General features: G+C 47.3%; 1 non-coding gene across 1 annotated transcript; it reads left to right on the top strand.

The window, feature by feature from the left end:
* Positions 1-19,903: 19,903 nt before the first annotated feature.
* Positions 19,904-20,067, top strand: LOC112967830. The gene has a single exon (XR_003254124.1). It is a non-coding gene; the product is annotated as a U1 spliceosomal RNA (small nuclear RNA).
* The last annotated feature ends 462 nt before the right edge of the window (positions 20,068-20,529 follow it).

Genomic DNA, 20,529 nt, shown 5'->3' with positions numbered 1-20,529 from the left:
CTATAAAAGCAGGCAATACTGAGCAGCCATATACCAGCATAACTGCAACCTCCTCAGGGAGCTGTAGCAGTCTCCCTGCCCGACCGATGCAGCAGTGGGAGCCTGGCGGCCGCGGGGTAGATGGTGAACAGGAGCCCCAGATCCTCCTGTTCCCTGCAGATGTCTGCTGGCAGAGCTCGGGGCACCGAGCCGTGGGAGGAGCGCCGAGGAATTTTCCCAGCATCATTCCTCATGTGTGTGGGTGTTGCCTCCCATCACAGAGCCGACGTCCTGTTATGACTCTCTGTATTACAGCAGGAGGGATAAGCCCCCACCCCATGGGGAGTCCCCCTTATATCCCAGGCTGTAAGAACAAGAGACACCTCGAAGAGTTGCAGAGCTAAGACAAGGGAAAGAGCTGCCCCATACAGCTATTAAGGTGGGCACTGAAGGCAGCATTCACATTGCCCACTAGAAGTGCTGGATTTATGTCTTGTCTGTCCCTCTCCATTAGTTGTATAGTGACCTGTGGTCTATCTGCAGATGGTTTGGATCTCTTCTTGAACTTGGTAATGAGGCATAGTGGTTATGATAACTGTGGCCCATAACCCTACAGAAACCCAGACCCTGACCTGGTAGATATTGAAGGCAAGAAAAACAGAGGGTCTGTGGATCAAGTCCATGGAGACTTTTTTGGGATCACCCAGGAAGATGAAGACAGGACTGGGCACTGAGCTCCAAAATCACGGCTCAGCGCTGCAGCGGCAGGTTCCACGGGACCATCCTCCCACAGCGCGCTCTGGACATCGGGGCTCCAGATGCCTCTGAGTACAGAGGGAGCTGAAGAAGAGTCAGGGCCAGTTTTGCACGCATAAACAAAAAAGCAGAACCACAGGAACTGTCTATTGGTATGTTTGGAAGGCACTCATCACCCTGGCATCTGCTATGCCCTGAGCTGCTGTCAGCTGCCAGTCCCAAGAAGTCTACATGACAACTCAGAGCTCTGACCACCCCTGGAGCAAGATCTGGGTAAACAGCGGGTCAGTGCAGAGTACCTCGAGCCACGGGCCTGAGTCAGGCAGGCCTTTTTTATGAAGGACAGGAAGAAGGGCCTGTGCTGGAAGTGCCATCTTGCTAGTTTGGAAGTTACGGCTCATTTTCTTGCTCTGCCACAGACTTCCCACGTGTGCTTTGGGCACACCATTCAGCTTGCTTTGGCTGCCTGCCCCCCCTGTAAAATGAAGATGTTTGTCTTTCTTACCCCACCCCGTCAGAGAGCTATAGAAGATGATGCATAACTAATTTGCGGGGCTCTCATGGTTACATACATAAGTAACTTCAAAAGCTTCAGCTTGGAAGGACACAAACCATCTTCGGGAATCCTGCTTTGTCTCGGTACTCAAAAGGAAGCTCAGAGCGAGAGAAAACGTGAGGTTGCAATTCACCCTTGCTGTATGGAGGTGGCTTAGGAGTGTTTTGGTGGGACGCACATGCTTTCCCACCTGTTTTGCACCAGTGTAAGGAGTTCTGCTAAACGCAGTGCAGCAGCTAGGACCGTGCTTTCCCACAGGAAGCGCTGGACACAGAGATAAGCTCCTCCACATTAACACTTAGATAATAGCAAATCTCTAGTAACCAGAAACATGAGGCATGGCAGCCGCAGTAGCCACCGGTATGTGGGGGCTTTGTCACATCTTTTATTAAGAAGTGATATTGCTTCCCCTCTCACCTTCTTGGGAGAGGAGAGACAGATCCCTGGCTAGGCTTGCTTGTCAGGAGGGACTTTGCTACTACTCTTTGTCTCCCCGCGCTCCTACTCTTTGTCCTCCCCGCCCTCCTTGACATCTTTGCTCTCTGCTGCAGCTTACTATGATATACGGCACGGCTGCAGACAGGAGAGGAGCAAACAAGCTCTAAAAGAAAGCAGAAAGTATGTTCGCATGCAAACCTCATTAATAATGGAGAGCGAGTGAGGAGAAATGCTAAATATAAATGATATTTCTTGTTTTGGGAGGAGAGGGAACATGCTGTACCGTTGCAAAGAGGAAAAGGGAAAGGTGAGGCCTTGCAGAGTTTAGATTGCTCCCCTGTAATACAGAATTTAGAGTATTTCATAGTTATGCAAGTTTAACCAGGCAGTGGGATGATAGATATCACTAACAAATAAACAAAGAAATCCCTTGTAAATTGAGATTTTTACTATCTTAGTCTCTTTTTTTCTATTTCAGTTCAAAATCTGCAGTTTTGTTTGTTACAGCTGGCTCCAGAGAATTCAAATTCCTGACGAATTTTTGTTTTCTCAGGTTCAAGTGAATGCGGGCTGTATAGCACTGCTCAGCAAATACATGTCTTTTGGAGACATGCTGCCAGCAATGACTTTGGCTCAGCAAGTCATTCATTATTTTGGGCCACTGGGCTACGTTCTGGGCCAGTGGCCCAATTAGGTGTTTTAAAGATGCAGGTAATCCTAAGTGGAGAGTACCCTGTTCCTCTGCCCATAAATCTCTGCCACAGAGTGATTATAAAAGACCTCCTAAGTTTGCAGTCCACGCGTTCTTTCTCTTTTGTGCTAGCCATTAATCTCAGAAATGCATACGAAATTGATTTCCTTTTCATGACATTGTTTTCAAATGACTCTTCTGTTTTCTTCTGCTCAGTTTTTGGCAATCTCAGTGGCTTTGGAGTTACAGGGAATATAATTCAGAGCTTCCCTGAATGTTTCAGCGCTGAAGTCGTCAGCGCCTGCTCCCTCCCGCCTTTCATCGGTCGTGGGTGTACCGAAGAGGCCACAAAGATCAGGGTGCTAAAACTCGTTACAAGAATTAAAGTAATGCTCCCAAACCATCAAAAATGAGATCTGTCAGGGTTTACAGAAGTAGAACCAAGAGCAGAACGTGGCACCTAAATCCRCTAGTCCTTCAGCAGGGGGGACTAAATCCAGTGAGCAAACCTGGAAGAGTTGATGGGTTTAATACGCACTGCGCTTCTCAATAGCAAAGCTCCCAAAGAGTAAAACTCTCCCAACCGTTCTCTCGTCGGCTGTGAACAGCAAGCTTACAAGCAGGGAGGGGGAAAAATGCAGCCACATTCCTTTCGCACTCCCACTCGCCTCTGAGGTTCTTCCACTTCCTTCCTATGGCTTTTTTTAGAACTGTAGTGTTTTTCTCACGTCCGGCAACAAAGGATGTTTTGTGCTGCTGCTGAGGTTGTTGGTTTCTTCTTCTTTTTTTTTTTTTTTTTTAAACTTCAGATGCAGCTCTTGTGTTTGAAAATATTGCTCTTGTTTGTGTGGGAGCACAACTCTTTTTGCTGTCTGATACCTTCTAAGCCTGATCAAATGCTGGGAATTTGTTTGGTTGGTTAAATTCTCCCATCAGAGTCGATATTTGTATTTTCCTGGAACCATCTTATTTACTTGTTAAAAATCCCTCTGCTGCAGCCCTAAAGGTAGAATGAAATTCAGGAGCTTGCAGTGATTTCTCTGCCCTATTACTGAATAAGAAGTGGAATCACTCTGGAATTACTGTGGTGGAGCTAAGAGCAGAGCATGGTGCATAAATGGGTTCATAAAATGCATAGCTCATAAACCCCCAAGACTCCTGTGGGGTTTTTAGTAAGAAATCCAAAGAAGGAACAAGGGGGAACTGAGCAGTCACAGAATCTCATCTCCAACCTGTAGGGACTAGAGTCATCTCCCCAATTTTATGGTAGAGTAACATCATGAAATCACAGTGGAGAAATGCATACAGGTTTAAACCTTTGGGGTTTGATATATCCTTGTCCCCTTTCACTATAGCTGGGTCATTGTCATGGTGATAAATTAACTGTGGTCACACACATTGACATTACTCACTTTGAGAAGTGAAACTCCAAACATCAGCCATCACTGTGTCAGGGACCCTGGATATTGGATATTCAGGCATTCAGTGTTTTCAATTTATTATAATTTGTAGGCAGCTAGACAAGGTGGGGGAAAAGCCCATAGGCAGCCTGGAATTGTGTCATAAATCTCCAAAAGCTCTAACATAATCTTTAAGCCTACCCTCAGATCCTCAGACAGAGAGCATGAGTTACACAGTGGGCCTGATTTTGACCTTCTGCTCAGCACTGCTGCACAGGTATTACTCTGTCGGTTTGGCTTCTGCAGGAGTCAGTGCATAAGCATCTTGGAAAGAAAGTATTCAGCTCGGTGAAAAAAAATGTAAGGATCTCAAGTGCCTGCTTCATCTCAGTAGTCAGGGTGAAGCTAGGAGAAAACAGGAGGCCCTGTTTCTCCACTGCCTTATGTAGGAGTTCCTCCTGGTTTGTGTGAGGGTGGGATGGGGTACCACGCACTTGCACGCCGGAGACGTCCTTTACGCTGCATACACTGCATTCTTTAATTAAGCCATATGCACACCCATCTCACTTGCTGAGTGTTTTTCCAGATTTCAGAGCAATACAAATACTAGCCCTCTACAATACTCTCAGCAAAATTCAGGATCCTGTTGTAGTTTATGCAAAGTGGGTTCTTATTAAGAAAAGTATTTAATTTTTACTCTCGTTGAATTTCTGGATTCCTGTCACTGCTGCCAGGATTTTCAGAAAGGATGGAGGGCTTATCCCCCAGCGTATTGCAAAAACCTTGTGAGAGCGTTGGAGCCTGCTCTGGTTTGCGTGAGCCCCTGGGTGTACTCCAGGAAATCGTAATGTCRCACACACAAATGGGGGGAGCACCCGTACAGACCCTGGATGTCCCCATGGCTCCTGGACAGCTCAGCTATCACTCTGTTTCCTGGCTGCCCCTAACTTTAGGCGAACTGGAGGGAGAAACTTCAGTACTGCCCTAGCTCTGAAAGACGGTAGTGTTCCAGGGATTCCTGCTGCAGTGCTTTCAGCTGTTGCCCCTTTCTCCCTCTTGATGCCCATTGCCCCCTTCCTCCTAGATTATTCCTCCCCAGAAAGCAAAATGTGCATGGGCCACAGGCATCCTAGCCCAGGTTGCAGCCTAGGACTGAGGCTAAAGCGTGGAGGTTGTTTCATGTTAAGATGCCAGGCAGTGAACTGGAAAGCCCAAGCCACGTTTGCCTGTTTTCTCCTGCCAGTTCTGCTGCAAGGGCTGTGACTCCGGCAGAGTCAAACACCCGGGGTGGTAATACCTTAAACAACCACAGCTGTTTACCGAAAGTGAGTCAGAGCCTTCCATTGGGTTTGGCTAACGTGAGCTAGCAAACCTGATTTAACCTCAACCTTTTCCTTGGTGTAGGTACAGCCCTTACGAATGCTTTCAGAAGGCAGTTTTAGCTAACGAATGACTGGGTAAGAGTACCACCAACTTAACGGTGATGTCAGACATCCACAGTGAGACCTGGTCAACACTACAAAATGTCAGCAGAAGCTGGTTTTGTCACCGCAGTTGGGCATGTCATAACAGTTTGATGAAAAGTCCCGGCCAGCTTTTCCGTGACCTGAATAGACTCGTATCCCTGAGCCATCAGCTGATGTTTTCTAACCCAGCAAGCACCATGTCTTACGCCAGCCCCCCCCACAGAGGGGGGCCGTGGTACCCAGCAAGAGCAGCCCTCTGCGCTGCGCCGCGGAAGCACAGCGAGCCCGCAGCCGGGAGCCGGCAGCGCTCACTCAGACAGAGAAACTCAGCGCTGTCAACGCAGCCTGAGAAAAAGCCTGCTAGAAACCACATCTGCAGTCAGCCCACTTTGCTACTCAAGATAAGTCCAAAAATAGGTAATGCTCACTAGTGTTTTATCTTCTAGGAGAGAAATACCCTTAACTACTTGTCCAAGTGGCACTTTCAGTCACAGCAAAACAGAGCGAGAGGGTGTGATTGCGCTGGGAGCCTTTACCTTGCTCCTGTGCCATGTCCCATCACCGCAGCCTGTAGCCACCCCRGGCAGCAGGCTCATAGGATGCACTGGCAGCCTGCCCTCGCTGCTGCTATTGCTCTAATGCTGTTGGTTTGCATTTACAGCATTTCTATCCCATTAGAAAAAATACAGCTTAAATCTCCATCCCGCGATGCCATTGCTTGCGATCCTGTTTCCATGAAGAGAAGTAGCTGTTGCATGTCCCTGACATCCCCGGTTGGCACCCGGGCTGCTTCCCCACTGCGGGGACATTTCCTGCAATCAAGAGGGTGGTGCCTTTATGGGAGTCTGGCACGACGTAAAGCAATGCACCTACTTTGTCCCTTCCAGTAAATGTGTTTTATGAGCAGAAAGGAGGTCTCCTGCTCCAGGCTGTCTCCTTCCCTCTTCATGGGAATGAGAAAATAATCCAAACCCAGCTACTATGCAATGGGGAGATCCCCAGAAAGTGGGCATGAGGAGAGGGGCGGTGTGCTGGCAGAGGTCAGCTGGCACCATCCCTTACAGGGAGGGGTCACTGGCTCCCAAGAAAAAGTAGAGCTACCTTATGAGAAATTACAGTCCGTTCCACCAAGTAATATGCCAAATTTCCGCTGAAAAGCAGCTCTTTCATKCATGCAATTACCACACTTGACAGCCAAACAGGGACCCTTTCGTACTTAAAAATAGCAAAAGCAATTAATTATTGGAGTCAATATAAGCCCCGAGCTGGCCCAGTGGCAGAGCAGTGTCTGGGGTGATCAGATGGTACAGTGGCTTTACAGCACATGCGCCCGCAGCCTGGGGACCCCGGCGTTTGGGCTGCAGAGCTGCTCAAGCGCTGGCACAAAGCAGGATCGCGCCCCGCAGCAGCTGGGGCAGCGGGCAGCAAAAAGCAAAGGCAGCCTGTGAAACCCCCCAAATCGCTCAGCTGAATCAATGTGACTTTGCCGAACGCGGTCTTGCTCCGTGTTTGCGCACGCTCACACCGAAGCGCTCGTGTGGTTCTGATTTCCTCCGCGGGCAGCCACGCGCACAGGGACTCGGTGAGTCGGAGTCAGACCTTGGTTTCCTGCCTGGTGGTGCAAATGCGCCCTGCGAGGTTACTGGGCTGGGTGTTTTGGGTCAGTGTGGGGTGAAGCAGTGCACACCGAAGTCAGCCTCATCTTTTTCTATCCGGGTGTTTACCCGTGATAAGACCACGGTGTGAGACAGTTACAGAGCTTATGGGCTGGCTGGATTTGCACAAAGGTGCTGGGTAGCGTGTGGCCCTCGGTGGGCTCCGAGTACTGTGGGCRTCTGGCACTGAAATGATGAATGCTCTGGGGAGGAAGCTCTCCATATCCTCCAGAAAAAGCCATCTTTTTTTCTATAGACCCCAATTCTCACCATTTACTAGACAAAAACTGTCTTCTTCAGTACTGAGACAGTGAAATCCAGCCACCTCAAGCACTTAGTTTTCTGCTGCAAGATACCCGTGCCTGACTGAGCCCACTGATGTTAGGTGAGCCTAAAGCGAGTGGTGAAATGAAAGGAGAAGCAGGTCCCGAGCAGCAGGAGATTGTGGTTAGGAGAGCGGGGTGGTGCTCTGATGTGAGCAGAGGAGAAACCTTTGAAGTGCAGGCGTTGGGCAGCTGCCTTGGCCTAAAGCAAACACTGCACAGGACTTCCACTTTGCTAACGATAATGAAAGCAGTTCCTGGAATGACTTGCTTGTCCTGACAGCAGCACAGTTTGGTTGAAATATGTACAAATTAAAAAAAAAAGAAAGAAAGAATAAAGGAGGAACTTGTCAGAGAGTCCTGGTCCTTGGACCGGCTGTTCTCACAGCCTCCTTTCCCCTGTCCAAACGGGTAATTCACAGCAAAAGCATGGTTCAAACACACGGTGGCTGCTCTTTTAACATGATCAAAAGAGTAATTATGCGGAGTGGAATTCTCCAAACATAGAATTGCGTGTGATCCTCCTGACATAAAAAGCGGGCTGTGTGTCTGCCGAAAACCCCCATTTGTTGTGCAGGCAGGCGGCCGCAGGCTGCGGCCAGGGGACAGCCTGGCTGCCTSCACCGGGCTCTTCCTCAGCCGCCCGCCACCTTGCAGGCTCGCCCGCTCTTATCAGGTCGGCCGAGCTGCAGGCGGATGTGGAGATCCTTTGTTTCCCTGTGTGTTGGGAAGATGAGAGGAGATTTCACTAAAAAGAGACCATGGCTTATTTCGCTCATCCTGGAATGTGAACTTTATTTATAGAAGCAGCAACAGCAACAAGCACCCCATGCCCTAGCAACAAGAAAGGGAGCTCTACAGTTTCTTCTGAGAAATATAGCAAGGTGCTAGGTTTCAGCAGCAGATTTTTTTTCTGAGTTTCTCTCTCTGTGCCCGTCCCATCTCATCTGGGAGCTGTGGATTGGACATCCAGCCTTTTCTTTTTCCACTGTGGAGGTTGCCCTTCTTGCCCCTCATCAGTCGGTTTAGTGCAGTGTCTCCAGGGAAGGGCATTGCGAAGCTCAGCAGGCCCTGGGCAAGCGGCCGCGTCAGGCTGCAGGGCTGCGTGGAGGTGGGATCCCTCCTYGGTGTGCCAGAGGTTCCTCTTGTGGTCAGTGAGGCAGCACCRGATCTCAGCAGCATGGGGTGGAGGATGGGCTTGAAAGCTGCTGAGCCCCAGGGCTTTTCTTCCACATCACAGGCTGTCATCCAAGCCCAAAGCCTCCATCCTGAGGGATTACTGCAGGGTGAGCAGACCGATGCGCTCCGGTCGACCTGCCTCTGCCTCCCTGGACCGCAGAGGCTCAGGCCACTGGGAAGCCCTGGGGCTGCTCACGCTCGCTCCCTCCTGAGAGCTCGCCTGAAGTCCCTGCCTGGGTGCACGCTGGTGAGGTGGTAGGCCAGTCTCTGCTTCATCATGTACACGTGCCCTGTCTCATCCAGACTATTCCTGGCGTGTCACCTCTCTTTTCATTCAGRCACTTAGGATGAGCATCGGGGCCCAAGATTGCCCATGTAATTGATGCCTTATATAATGATACGGAGTTTTGGACTGGTCTTGAACAAGTAAGTCACYCTTTACACCTTTCTAAATGGAGCTTCTCTTTGTCAGCATGTATAGTTGGCCCTATCCATTCATTTCATCTGCTTGTCTTCATCTGGTCATTTCTTAAACTAGCCACCGGTTCAGATGAGTATCATTAAGATGCTGTTGACTGCTTGGTGGTCCGCAATGTACCATCTTCATTGGTTTTTCATATCTCTTTCTACTTGCAGCTGTGGATTATCTGGTTTGTTTTTGTTAATAGGAGACAGATGGGATTTGGGTGTCAAGTTGCAATTCTGAAGCGTAGGAGCTTCATAGCCTTTTTTAAAATGCATGAAATTAAAGATCATTTAAAATGAAATTAGTTTCTGGCATTTAACAATTGGTGAAACAAAATAGGTATACATGCTGGACAGAGAGGCCAGAAAGGGGTAATATAGTGGTCTGAGTACTCAGCTCTGAACCCCAGGCTGAAATAATCACATCTGGTGCAAAAGGCCAGATTCTTTTATGCTCTAAATCTCCTATATTTTCTCTGGCACCATACAGTGTTCAGTCCAGTAGATTGCATTGCCTCTTTCAATCAGGTGAAATACAGTGCGGGAACAGTAGGGAAAGATAAATTCTGGCAGGACTGATATGTCCAGGACCTTGCGCTTTAGACAAATAAGATACTGTGGAGCTTACTCTGTCTGAGTCTCTTAGATGAGCCTTTAAAAATGAGCAAGAGAGGTTTCTTGAAGAGGGTATACACAGTCTAATATGAGCCACAGAATTTCTAAAMATAGCTGAAGAACAACCATACTGGGTTTGAAAAAGGTTTGTCAGGTCCAGGATCATGTCCTAATTCTGGTCTGGAGTGGATGCTGGAGGGAAAATGTATGAAAACAGGCAGGCATAGGACAGTTCTTTGCSCTGGTGTAAACATAGTGCTGAGAGTTCCTGAACCAGAGGCTGTATCCTTGTATGTAATAATTCTAGTGGACTCGCCCTCCAAAAATTTATCAATTTGCTTTTGTAAACTTTTGGCCTCTGCAACAGCTGATGGCAATGACTTCCACTGTTTAATTTGCACTGGAGGAAAAGTACTTACTTTGGTTCCTTTGAAACTTGCTGCCTGCTAATTGCATGCAGTGTCTTTTTTGAAGAAAAGGTAGGGTGGGAGATTCCAAGCTTGCTGGGTTGCAGGCATGGCTGTGAGGCACAGCAACGGGCATGCTTTACCCCTTGCATTTACTATGTGGTTCATCCTCCTGTCCTTACCACCATCTGATGAACTGTGACCCTCTTCCTAGCAGCATCCGGGATGCAAAACCCCGGTGCAAGACCTCATGTTGCAATTGAGCAGGTGAAGAGACAGAGACTTGGGCTCCAAGACAGTTCGCTGGGGCGAGGTGACAATCTTGTTCCCACTCGTGTGGCCTGATGCACCAGACACATCCTCAGATGTGACACCTAACACTGTCAGGCAGGAGAAATGTGAGATGAATTGCCCCACTTTGGCATCGTTCCTCTCTCCCTGAATCCTGCTCTGCAGTTAATTCACCGCTGCATTTCTCCCTGGAGCAGGCAGTTCTTTGAACCTCTCAAGAAGAGGTGGGAGAGAAGAGGGGAGACTCTTATCATTTAATATCATTTMATTTGTCTCTTATTGTTTCCAGCTTAAAGTCAAGTTGATATACRATTTTTCATACATATGCATTTGCACACAGTCATCTGCCCCACACCCCTGAGTGTCCAAATAATGAAGAGGGCACAAAAATGGGATGCTCTGGAAGTGCCCCAGCTTGGGTCAGTAGGAACAGAAAGATAATGCACAAACATGCAGTCACTCTACATCTTAAGTAACTGGTGTTCAGATGCTCTTCGAGTACCTATTAAAATTCACTACCACAGTTGCATGGGCCACCACAGAAATCTAATTGTGGAGACGTGCAGCAAAAGCAAACGGACTGAACTGACAGCACCTGTCTGCTTATTTACTTACAGAAAATAATTTATGCTTCTATGTTCTCTGTCAGTGCTATTTTTTATTTCCTAACTTATACCCTTGGAGGAGTCCTTCTCTCATCTGACTAGGAGAAACTACCCTCCTGATTTAGAYCCCAAGGTTAAATATTCAAAGTTACACAGTACCTTGATGTCTCTCTACTTACAGTGCCCTGATCCTTTTTGAAAAGATGCACTCCAACCCCAGGCTTCTCACTGTGTCCAAGGAATGCCCTGTAAACCCTGAGAGTATTTTATCGCTACAAAAATACCGTCAGATCATACTGGCAAAGTCCTCGTAGTGTGGATGCATCTGGCAAAGCTGTACCCATATTGTAAAACCACTTTCCACAAGCAAAACAAGTTCTACAAGTAGAAGCAGGGTTTTGTCACTGTGACTGCACCAATGCTAGAAACTGCTGGCTCAGGGCATGGCTGGGGCGAGCTCTTATCTGCCCCAATCTGGGAAAGAGGGTGAATAGTGAGGTGGCAAAGTTTGCTACTGATRGTAAGCTATTAAGAATAATAAGAAAGAAGGTTGACAACGACTTGCAGAAGGCACTCGCTGCARTTAGGAGTGAGGCAATAAAAGAGCAGATGAGATTAATATAGACAAATAAGTGCCCTACATGGGAAAAACTCTGAACTTTAGGTGCCAACTGATGATAGATTTTGCGTTAGCCATTGCTATTCAGCAACGAGCTCCCGGAGTTGTAACAGCTCTGTGAAAACAGCAGCTCGTTCCTCAATAGCAGTGAAAAACAAATCCAGTCTCAGAAGCTATTAGGAAAAGAGAACAAAACAGAGAGCCCTGTGAATCCATGATGTTCAGTTCTGCCTTCCCTTCTCAAAAAGGATATGTTCAAAATAAAAAGGTAGTGAGTGAAGTTGCAAGGAAATTCCAAGGTATGAGACAATTTCTACACGACTAGGACTCTCTAGTCAGAAAAGGGGATGACTGAGAGAGATGTGACAGAGATCCTGAAAATTATGAATGCCCTAGAGCAAGTCGACAGGAAACAATTCGGACTGTTTCTTTCAATACAAGACCATGGGGACATCAAATAAAACGAGGAAGCGCCAGGCTCGAGACAAGTAGAGAGAGTGGTGCTTCACATGACACAGCTCGGCTGTGCAGCTCCTTGCCACGCGATGCTGTGCATGCTAAAGACTTGCAAGTTAAAAAGCAATTAAACATATCACAGGAAGAAAAATCTGTTGACAGCTACTCAATGCAAACACTTCACCTCTGTCTCAGGAAATTCTTAAGCTACAAATAGCTGGTGGAAAATACAAAGAATTTATTTCTGTGAGTTTTACCCTATTCCCATCCTCTTTGATGTGCACGTGCTGTCAGCCTAAGCTGGAGACAGGACATGGGGATAGACAGACCTTTGGGCTGACCCACTACAGGATTTCTGAAGTTCACGACAGATATAACCCTGATTTATATCACTTTTACTCAGACATAATGCTGGGATCGTGAGCTAAAACCATAATGTGGCAAAGAATCAAAGTAAAAGCAAGGTTCTCCTGAAAGAAAAGAGGACTGTGCTTCAAAAAAGTAAATCCATTAAAATAAAAATTGAGGAAAAAGCACACACTGGAAAACTTGGAAATTAAAAAAAGGTCATTTGAGTATTGGAAAAGTGTCATGTAGGTATCCCTAATAGTTTTCTGCTCCTGTCTGTCCTCAGCCTATTTCAAGAACAATCTTAGCTTTCAGTCACTTACAAGAAACGCCTCACATTTTGAAATTTCACATGATGCAAAAGACGTGAAAATTTGCTAATTGGCCCGGCTCCTGTTTCCCAGGCTCCCCAGCCTCCCTCAGCATGGGGAAGAACCATCCAATTCCCCTTTCAGCGCGAGAGCTGTCTGAGCCTCGCGTGCCCCATTCGGTCAGGCAGGGTTCACTCCTCGGATGATTTTAAGAAGAGGAAAAATCTGGCACACGGGGAGTCATGTTGCAGCCCTGCACATGGCGACACTGCCGGCATGATGCAGCTTCGGCTTCTCTAGCCCTAAATGTGCCGGCGTCGCGCTGTAGGGTTTGGGGCACTGTTCAGTTGTGGTAGACAACTCTTAAGCATCAGCCCATATTTGGCTGCATTTTGCTGTTGGATACGGGATTGTTAGGTTTAGAAGCAAACACCTGGAGTTCTGTCAGGAGAACTACCGAAAGTAGGTAATTAATTATTAAGATGTAATTAGCAGAGGAAGAGGTTTACTTCAAAGCAGGGATTTAAGGTTTCGCTAGAAGGTGGGTGTTATTTCTTTAGAAGCCTGAAAGGAAACGCAGAGGCGCTGGTAGTGCCAAACCCGCGTATAAATCCCAGCATGTCCATTCTGGATTCGAGCGAGCTCGCGTGGAAGGACGGCAGGAAGGGGTCGCGCAGCTGCTATCATCCCTTGCACAAACAAATGAATAAATAGCCAAGGTCTGAGATACCAGCCCGGAGTAATTGCAATAGCTGGCTCTGGAAATGCGGTGCTCCGGGGCTGGTGGCGCTTTCCGCGAGGGTTTGCTCAGCCCGGCTGCAGTGTCATGCGCACGGCGCGCGCGGGCTTCAGAGAAGCACGTCCTGGCGGAGGAAGCGGCTGCCATTTAAGGAGCGCGAGTGATTCTTGGCAGCAAGCGCGGCAAACCGGCCCCGGCGCCGGGTCCCACTGGCAGAAAGGCTGGGGGCAGCTTTGGCTTGCGAGCATGCTCCAGCAATGCCTTCTTTGGTCACTTTGAGATTTTCCAGAATTTCCAAGCGGAAAGGAAGAGAGGGGTGCGAGGAAGCTATTAAAGATATATAAAATAAACTGGAAGTGTGTGTGTGTGGGGGGGGGGTCATTGAGAAGCTGTGCACTTTATTTGAGGGAAGGATCGTCGAATGCTTATTATTTTAACAAAGACTTTTTCTGTCATGAACAAGAGAAGCAGATGTTTAAAAGACAGACAGGAAGCGGCTGTGACAAATGAAAGGATTTTTGATTGAATTCATGAGCTGTGTTTCCTGCCAGTAATTCATTCAACTCGAGGCTAGATCAAAACATAATATTATGGTTTAATCACTGCGCTTTTTAATACGAAGCCAGAATACACAAGTTCTTGGTGCTACAGGTAAAAAGCCATTAGTATAGTTGGCTCAGAGGCTTTATTTAATTCATTATTCATTGCTTTTTTTTTTCTTTTAAGCAAATAAGTTGTCTATCAACAAAAACCTAAGAACCTCCTGGAGAGCAGCGGCAGGGAGTTTGCACCAGCAGGTGTGGGAAGGGTAGAGCACTTTCAGGGAATGGCAAATGAAATGTGCTGCCCGAAAGTGCAGTGCAGCTTCGACTGGCTTCTGAGAAAGCTCCGCTTCCTACAGACGGCACTGAGCATTAGAGCAAGCTGGTTTTCCTTGGAAAAAAAAGCCTGGCATAAGGATTTTTTTTTTTCCCTCAACACAGAGAAAAATCAGTATGTGTGTGTGTGTGTGCCTGCGTGTGCATGAGCGTGCGCACATGTGTTAATTTGGATGTTTTCTGCATCTCTTCCTTCCTCCTAATGAATTCTGTTTGTTTACAGCCTCAAGGAAAGCTTGTCACTAGAAATTTCCTTCTGAGTTTTCAGCCTGGAGATTTCACAACCACAGAGCCGTTGCAACACAGAGATAAACAAGCTGAGGGAGGCAACTCTGGAGAATTGAAGCTTCTCTTTTTCACCATTTAGTGAAGTAAATAGTTACCAAATGTGCTGGGAGATAGAGAAATTCATCCCTATCTGTAACAAGTACTTGCAAAAGTGGATTTTTTTGCTAGCCAGAGAGTAGGCACAGGAGCTGTATTGAACAGCTTATGCTTATAACACTCCCCAGGAAGGGTCAAACCCTGGGTTAGGACTCCTGGGACGCAGCACCAGGCTGTATGGGAGCAGGGGGAACCGAAACGAGGGGTTGCCAAAGTTGCAGAAAGTGAAATGTCATAGTCCTGGATCCTCCCTTCCCCGGGCAGCCTAGAAACAGTAACGGGGATCCGTGCGGATGCCGGCTGCCGTGTATCCCCTGGCCAGGCTTTCGGAGAAGGGGAGAGAGGAGGATGCTGAGGCAGCTTCCCGCACAGGGATGCCACCGGGGATGCTCCCGCAGTTGGCATGGCTCGGGGCGTCTCCTCCGCGCGCCTCGGTCCTCGGATAAAGCGCAATGTCCATGGATCTGCCGTGATAACCAGGCAGTCTTTCTCTGCTGTGTTTAATCCATTGTAAAGCTTGTGCAAGAGACCCTCTCATTGTATAAATATCCTGGAGGAGGCCTTGGGATCAAAATTTCCAGCGTGCTCTGGGGTAATGCAGATAAAAGGCAGTTACGTGGATGGGGCAGGGGGGAAATGCTAGGGCATGGAGTTTAGTTGCTGAGGAAAAAAAAGTACCGCTTTGGAGCGACCAGAACTTTTTGCAAATTATTTGTGAAATTTAGCAAGTGGTTTTGGCCATGCAAAGGAAGAACAAAAATATCTTGACATTTTCAAAATAACTGAAATGGTTGGGTTTTTTTATTAGGAAACAAAGTTTTGTTCTGAAATTTGTCTCAGCTTTGTAATTACAAAGAGCAGTAAGAAGAAATAGTCCTTCCAAGGAAACAAAAATGTTTCATTTTAAGTTGAATGAAGTTTTCTTTCTGTTTGACCCAAATTGAATAGGGCTTTTCATTTATTTGAAAGCAAAAAAGAGTGTATTTGGACCATCAAAAACAACAAAAAAGGCTATCTATCTAGTGAACAAAAAAAATTAAAATGATTTGCTTATTTCTATTTATCTGAGTGTGCAGTATAGTCACTGATATCAGGAAACATCAGATATGGCTAATTTTTGAGGGTCATATCCCTAACTCATGCAGGGAAGACACATAACGCATTTAAAGAACGTATACAGTAGGCCAGCTGAGCCAAGAGATAAAGACAGGGGAACAAAATGTACCTTCCCCCTGTTTAATAGTGGAAATCAGAGGCAAAACCTCCCCAGTTCAGCTTACAGCCTGCTACCACATTAGCGTAGGTAAGAAGGTGTAGCAGGATCTGCTGCCAGCCGGCTGTAGGAGACAACTGAGAGTCTCTCGAGCAAATGGGTTGAGTTTTCCAGGCCCACAACCAAGGCAAGGTGTGCGTTATTCCTGCCCCCGGTGGAGCTGGGGAGGAGATTCCCCAGGTCTTGTTATCCCGTCATGCATCTCCACCATCAGGATTTTTGTCCAATAAATAGCTGCTCCTTGGTACACATTATAATTGTTAAATGTCAGTTACCGCTTATGGTTTAATTGCTCTTGAATTTTAGCAAGCRGCTCCTCATTCACAGCAAATTGGCATTTTGTACATTCAAGACTGGGCTATTAACTGCACAATAGAGAGGCTGGTTTTCTGTAAATATTGAGATTTGGTAATTATAACTCGGCAGTTATTAACATTGCATGGCAGATAAATGCTTCGGCTGCCGAACCTGCCGTGGGCAAAGCTCCTTCCAGTGAAGCGCGCGTTATCAGCACGTGGAGGGAGGCTCTAGCTGCCATATTCCATTAACACCATGCTAATGAGCCAAGTGCCCACGCACYGCAATGAAAACATACCCTGAAGTGTAGCAGATGGGCTCCGAAGCCAAAGCCACACCATGCAAGAACCTAGGAAATGATAGTCAAATTCAACAGAAAACAAAAGCTGGGCAGCGTGGCCTCCCTGGTAGTAAATATCCAAGAGGAACAGGCGTTCTGAGATCTTAATAGATGAAATCGTGGCCTCGGAGAACTTTCCACTGACTTCAGGAGGACCCACGTTTCATCTGGTCACCGGCCAGCAGCCACTGCTGTCTGACCGAGCTCTGCAGCAGCATCTGCAGTGAAATCTTCAGCGATGCTCACGACTTGTGATTCAGTCCTCTGGGTAACTGCGCTGATAACACCCAGGATTTCGTGTGTTTTGTTGTTAGAGTTGCTTGCAGTAAACAAAAGCAAGTTGACAAACGTACATGAATCAGTGRGTGTTGGGGGGGTGCAGTAAGGGGAAAATGTAAATGCTTAGCAACTGTCTTTTAGTTGTACGTGAACAGCACTTCACCGCATACTGGTAAAAGTGCCATAATATGCTTTGCAATAGTAATGATATCGCAGAAGAAGCCCTCGCAGTTAAATATTTGCTGGGAAGCTGTGGCCATTGCACATGTTTTTTAAGAGTTAATTCTTTTACAGACTGGTGTGAGTCTGTGACCCTTCCCCCATGTGCTCCATCACTGTACCTTGTTGTCTCTAATGAGGATGTTATGTACATGAAACACAACATTAAAACTAAGCTAGCTTTCAGTTATATATGCCACAAAGAGCAAATGTATCCTTGAAGTCCTTTGATAAAGCTACGTGTAACTACTGTTTTTGCAGCGCTGTGGTTTGTAGGCAACAGTACTAATATCAACATGAGCCTTCTTTATGTCAGCCTGGCACAATTTCCCCCATGTCTGCTTGCGAGTGCAGATTGATTTCAAATGGAGAAAGAGGCTGCRTGTTTTCCAGAATTTTTAATACGGTCAGGAATTTTTGGACAAAACTGCTTGCATATCAGATTTTGATACAGCTGTCATTGGGAAAGGCTTTTTGGTCAAAAATGCAGTTTCTGGTCATCCAGAGGGATGCACCAACCCAAAACGCAGGAGATGCAAGGTCCTGGTCCGACTTAGCAGAGCTGGGTTTAAACCTGTATTTCTCTCCTATTTGGAGCTATTGGCAGTTCAGTGGGACGGGCAACTCATTTCCCAGGCCATGACACAGTCCCATGTAAGGTGTGAGCAGGGATGAACATGGGAGCACGGCAGGTGGCCATACGCATGTTTTTTCCCTTGTGCACTTGCACAGTATAGAAATTGGCTTTCTCTCGCTGCCCTCTCTGCAGAAAGCAAAGGCAGCCCTGAGCTGCGTTTCTGCCTCCTGCTCAGCACATGGCTGGGGTAGGAAGCTCCTGAGAGCAGGACTTGGCTCGAGTTCCCGGTGCCAGGGTTGGTGGGGTGGGAACGTGCCCTCAAACACATGCTTCCAGTTTCCAGTGGCCAAGAAGAGGCTTTAGTTAATAATACACACAGATGCCTGTATTAAACATATTAAAGTGATAGTTAGCCTCATGATCTTCTGCATCAGACCTGCCAGACAGCAGCAATTGTAAGACACATGCACTGCGCTGTTCTCATACAGGATTTTTGTCAGGGCCATTTTCTGATCAGACAAAACTTGGTTTCCCTCATTCTGCTACAAAAATGGCTCGTCACCTTTTTCTCATCTGTGTTCATTATAGAGGAAAAGCGACTGGTGCATCTGGGCATTACTGGAGAAATAGTTTGGCTGAAGCCGTAATGTGGTAATTACACTCTAAACTGAGCTGTGCCGATGCCTTGTAAATACATTTGCCTCTGAGTATGTGCTATTGTCACGTGGCCATTCAGATGGCTTTTTTGGGAGAGGGCGGAGAGAGGGGCTCAGTGTAAAAAGCTGACCACAGCTGGCCTATCCTGTGTATGTGTGGTAAACCTCAAAGATATAAAAACCCTACCATCACAGCAGAAAAACAACAGTGTGCCCCAGTGTAAAATGGACCAAGAGCTCATTTTCCAAATGGCTTGTTTTCCCGGGGATTCAATTAGCTTGTGTATGACAACTTGCTTCTGGTCTTTAGTAACTGCAAGGAGACACCAAACCAAAATAGCTCGTTTTCACTGTTTTGTTGGTGCTGTCTGCTAAATAGCAACACATGACGGCTGGTACACCGCAGAAGCCAGTAACCTAATGTAAAGCGTGACAGCAGGCTCTGGCAGCACCCGGTGCCGTCTGACGGAGAGGGGAAGATAGGACAGGGAACCAGAAACCTCAGATGGCTCTGTGTGTGTGTGTGTGTGTGTGTGTGTTTCTGTAGTGAGGATCGACACCATGAACTCCTCTTCATCTCCAGAAGCAGAGCCAGCCCTCATACTTTAGGGCACAGCCACGCAAACCATGCTGCAGCCCCCAAAACGTGGCCACCGCAGGCAGACATCGGGGTCTCCTGGGCTTGGGAGGAGGAACGAGGTGATGCGCAGGGAGGTGACCACAGATGTGGCTGGCTCATGGCACACGAGGAGGCCCTCCAGGCTCGCTCCCCTTCACCTCCCATTGCAGAAGAGCAACACAAGGGCACGTTATCATTTTCTGCATCACAGGGACCACAGGATTAGAAAGCCTCCAAGGCCAAGTTTGGTGGCAGAGCTCAAGACAGGGAGGTCCTCCCTTTGCCACAGCAGTGCTGGAGCCCAGCAGGACCCTCAGACGTCCACCCACCCAAGTGTGCAGTGCTCTTCCTCTCTCTATATACAGTATTTGTCAGCTCTTTTCTTTCAGTTCGATTCTTTCAGTTGCTGACAGACATTTAAGCCCCTCTTAAGGCTGTTTATAACTTAAGGCACCTGTTGCAGTCCACCTTCTCATCAACAAAACACTTAAGCTCATGCTGAGCTTGGAAGGTGCCTAAAGCTGGTGGCCGCACATTGTGTTGCGCAGGGCTCCTAAGTGCATCCTCTAAATGCCATCCCCTCCTTCCCAGAAGTAAAGCTTCCAGCGCAGGAGGTGTGACCAGCGTTCAAAGCCTTGTCGGTGTTTCTATTAGCAGTGCATGGCACGCTACACTGAGCCAGCAGTACCTGGTTTGTGCCGTGGGATTCGGGTGCAGTTCTGAGTGGCCCAGGTGGATGTTAAAGTTCAGAGAGTTTGGCCTTGAGGGGTTTTGCAAGTCAAAGTGCAAGATGCTGCTGGAGTAACTGAGCCAGCTCTGTACAAAACTGATGTGGGTGGAGAGTGGGACTTGGATCTTCAGTGGTCTCTCCGCACGTCATTGCTGTGCTGTAGGGTTAGCCAGGTATAGGGCTGCAGAATATAGGGGAAGCATAAACCTTCTGGAATAACGCATATTTCAGGGGTCACTCTGGTCTCCAAAGCAAAAGACTCAGTCCAAAAACTTCTCTATGTCCAGCCCCACCATGAGTTTCAGGATGAGTCACCCTGCTGGCAACTCATGTCTCTTCTATAGTTCCCAGCGTGCTGCATTCACAGGGGGACACAACGGGCAGGAAGGTGGTTTTCCCAGGGTGAGGCTCATCCTTTGAACTCTGTYGTATGCTAAACCCTGCAGTTTCTCCAAATGCAGGAAGCTCCTCTGCATAATTTGGGGTAGTGGCAGATTGTGTTCTTACTCTTCCCTGTTTATTTCTATTTTTCACAAGGAGAATGGTTCCCATGTATTGGATATCCCATTGTCATACCTCTGATCAGTACTGAACAACAGATTACCAGTAATATTGAAACCGATGTGCATAATGGTCTTATTCTTTATTTAGGGAAAATCCAGAATGGCAATGGGCAGAGATTTAGTCATGACAAAGGCAAAAGTTGTGTTTGTAGAAGGCAGAAGACAGAGTGGCAGCCATAGTAGACCAGAGCAGTATTAGCGCTGGACCTCCGCAAGCACAACACCAGTTGAATATCCAGCTTTATTTCCATAGCCACAGAGTACCATTTCTTGTTCTTTTCTTTTCTTTTTTCGGATCAGGGAAAAACACGTCCTTTTGGGCTCTACTAAAATGGAGCGATCTGTTCATTTAGCTGCTGAGAAGGGAAATTAACTTCATTCTTATCCATCTACCTTATTAGCACAAATATTGCGG

This window comes from Apteryx rowi, unplaced genomic scaffold, assembly GCF_003343035.1.
Source record: "Apteryx rowi isolate R43461 unplaced genomic scaffold, aptRow1 scaffold_294, whole genome shotgun sequence".
NCBI classification, from domain to species: domain Eukaryota; kingdom Metazoa; phylum Chordata; class Aves; order Apterygiformes; family Apterygidae; genus Apteryx; species Apteryx rowi.
This window is presented reverse-complemented; position numbering and strand designations above follow the sequence as displayed.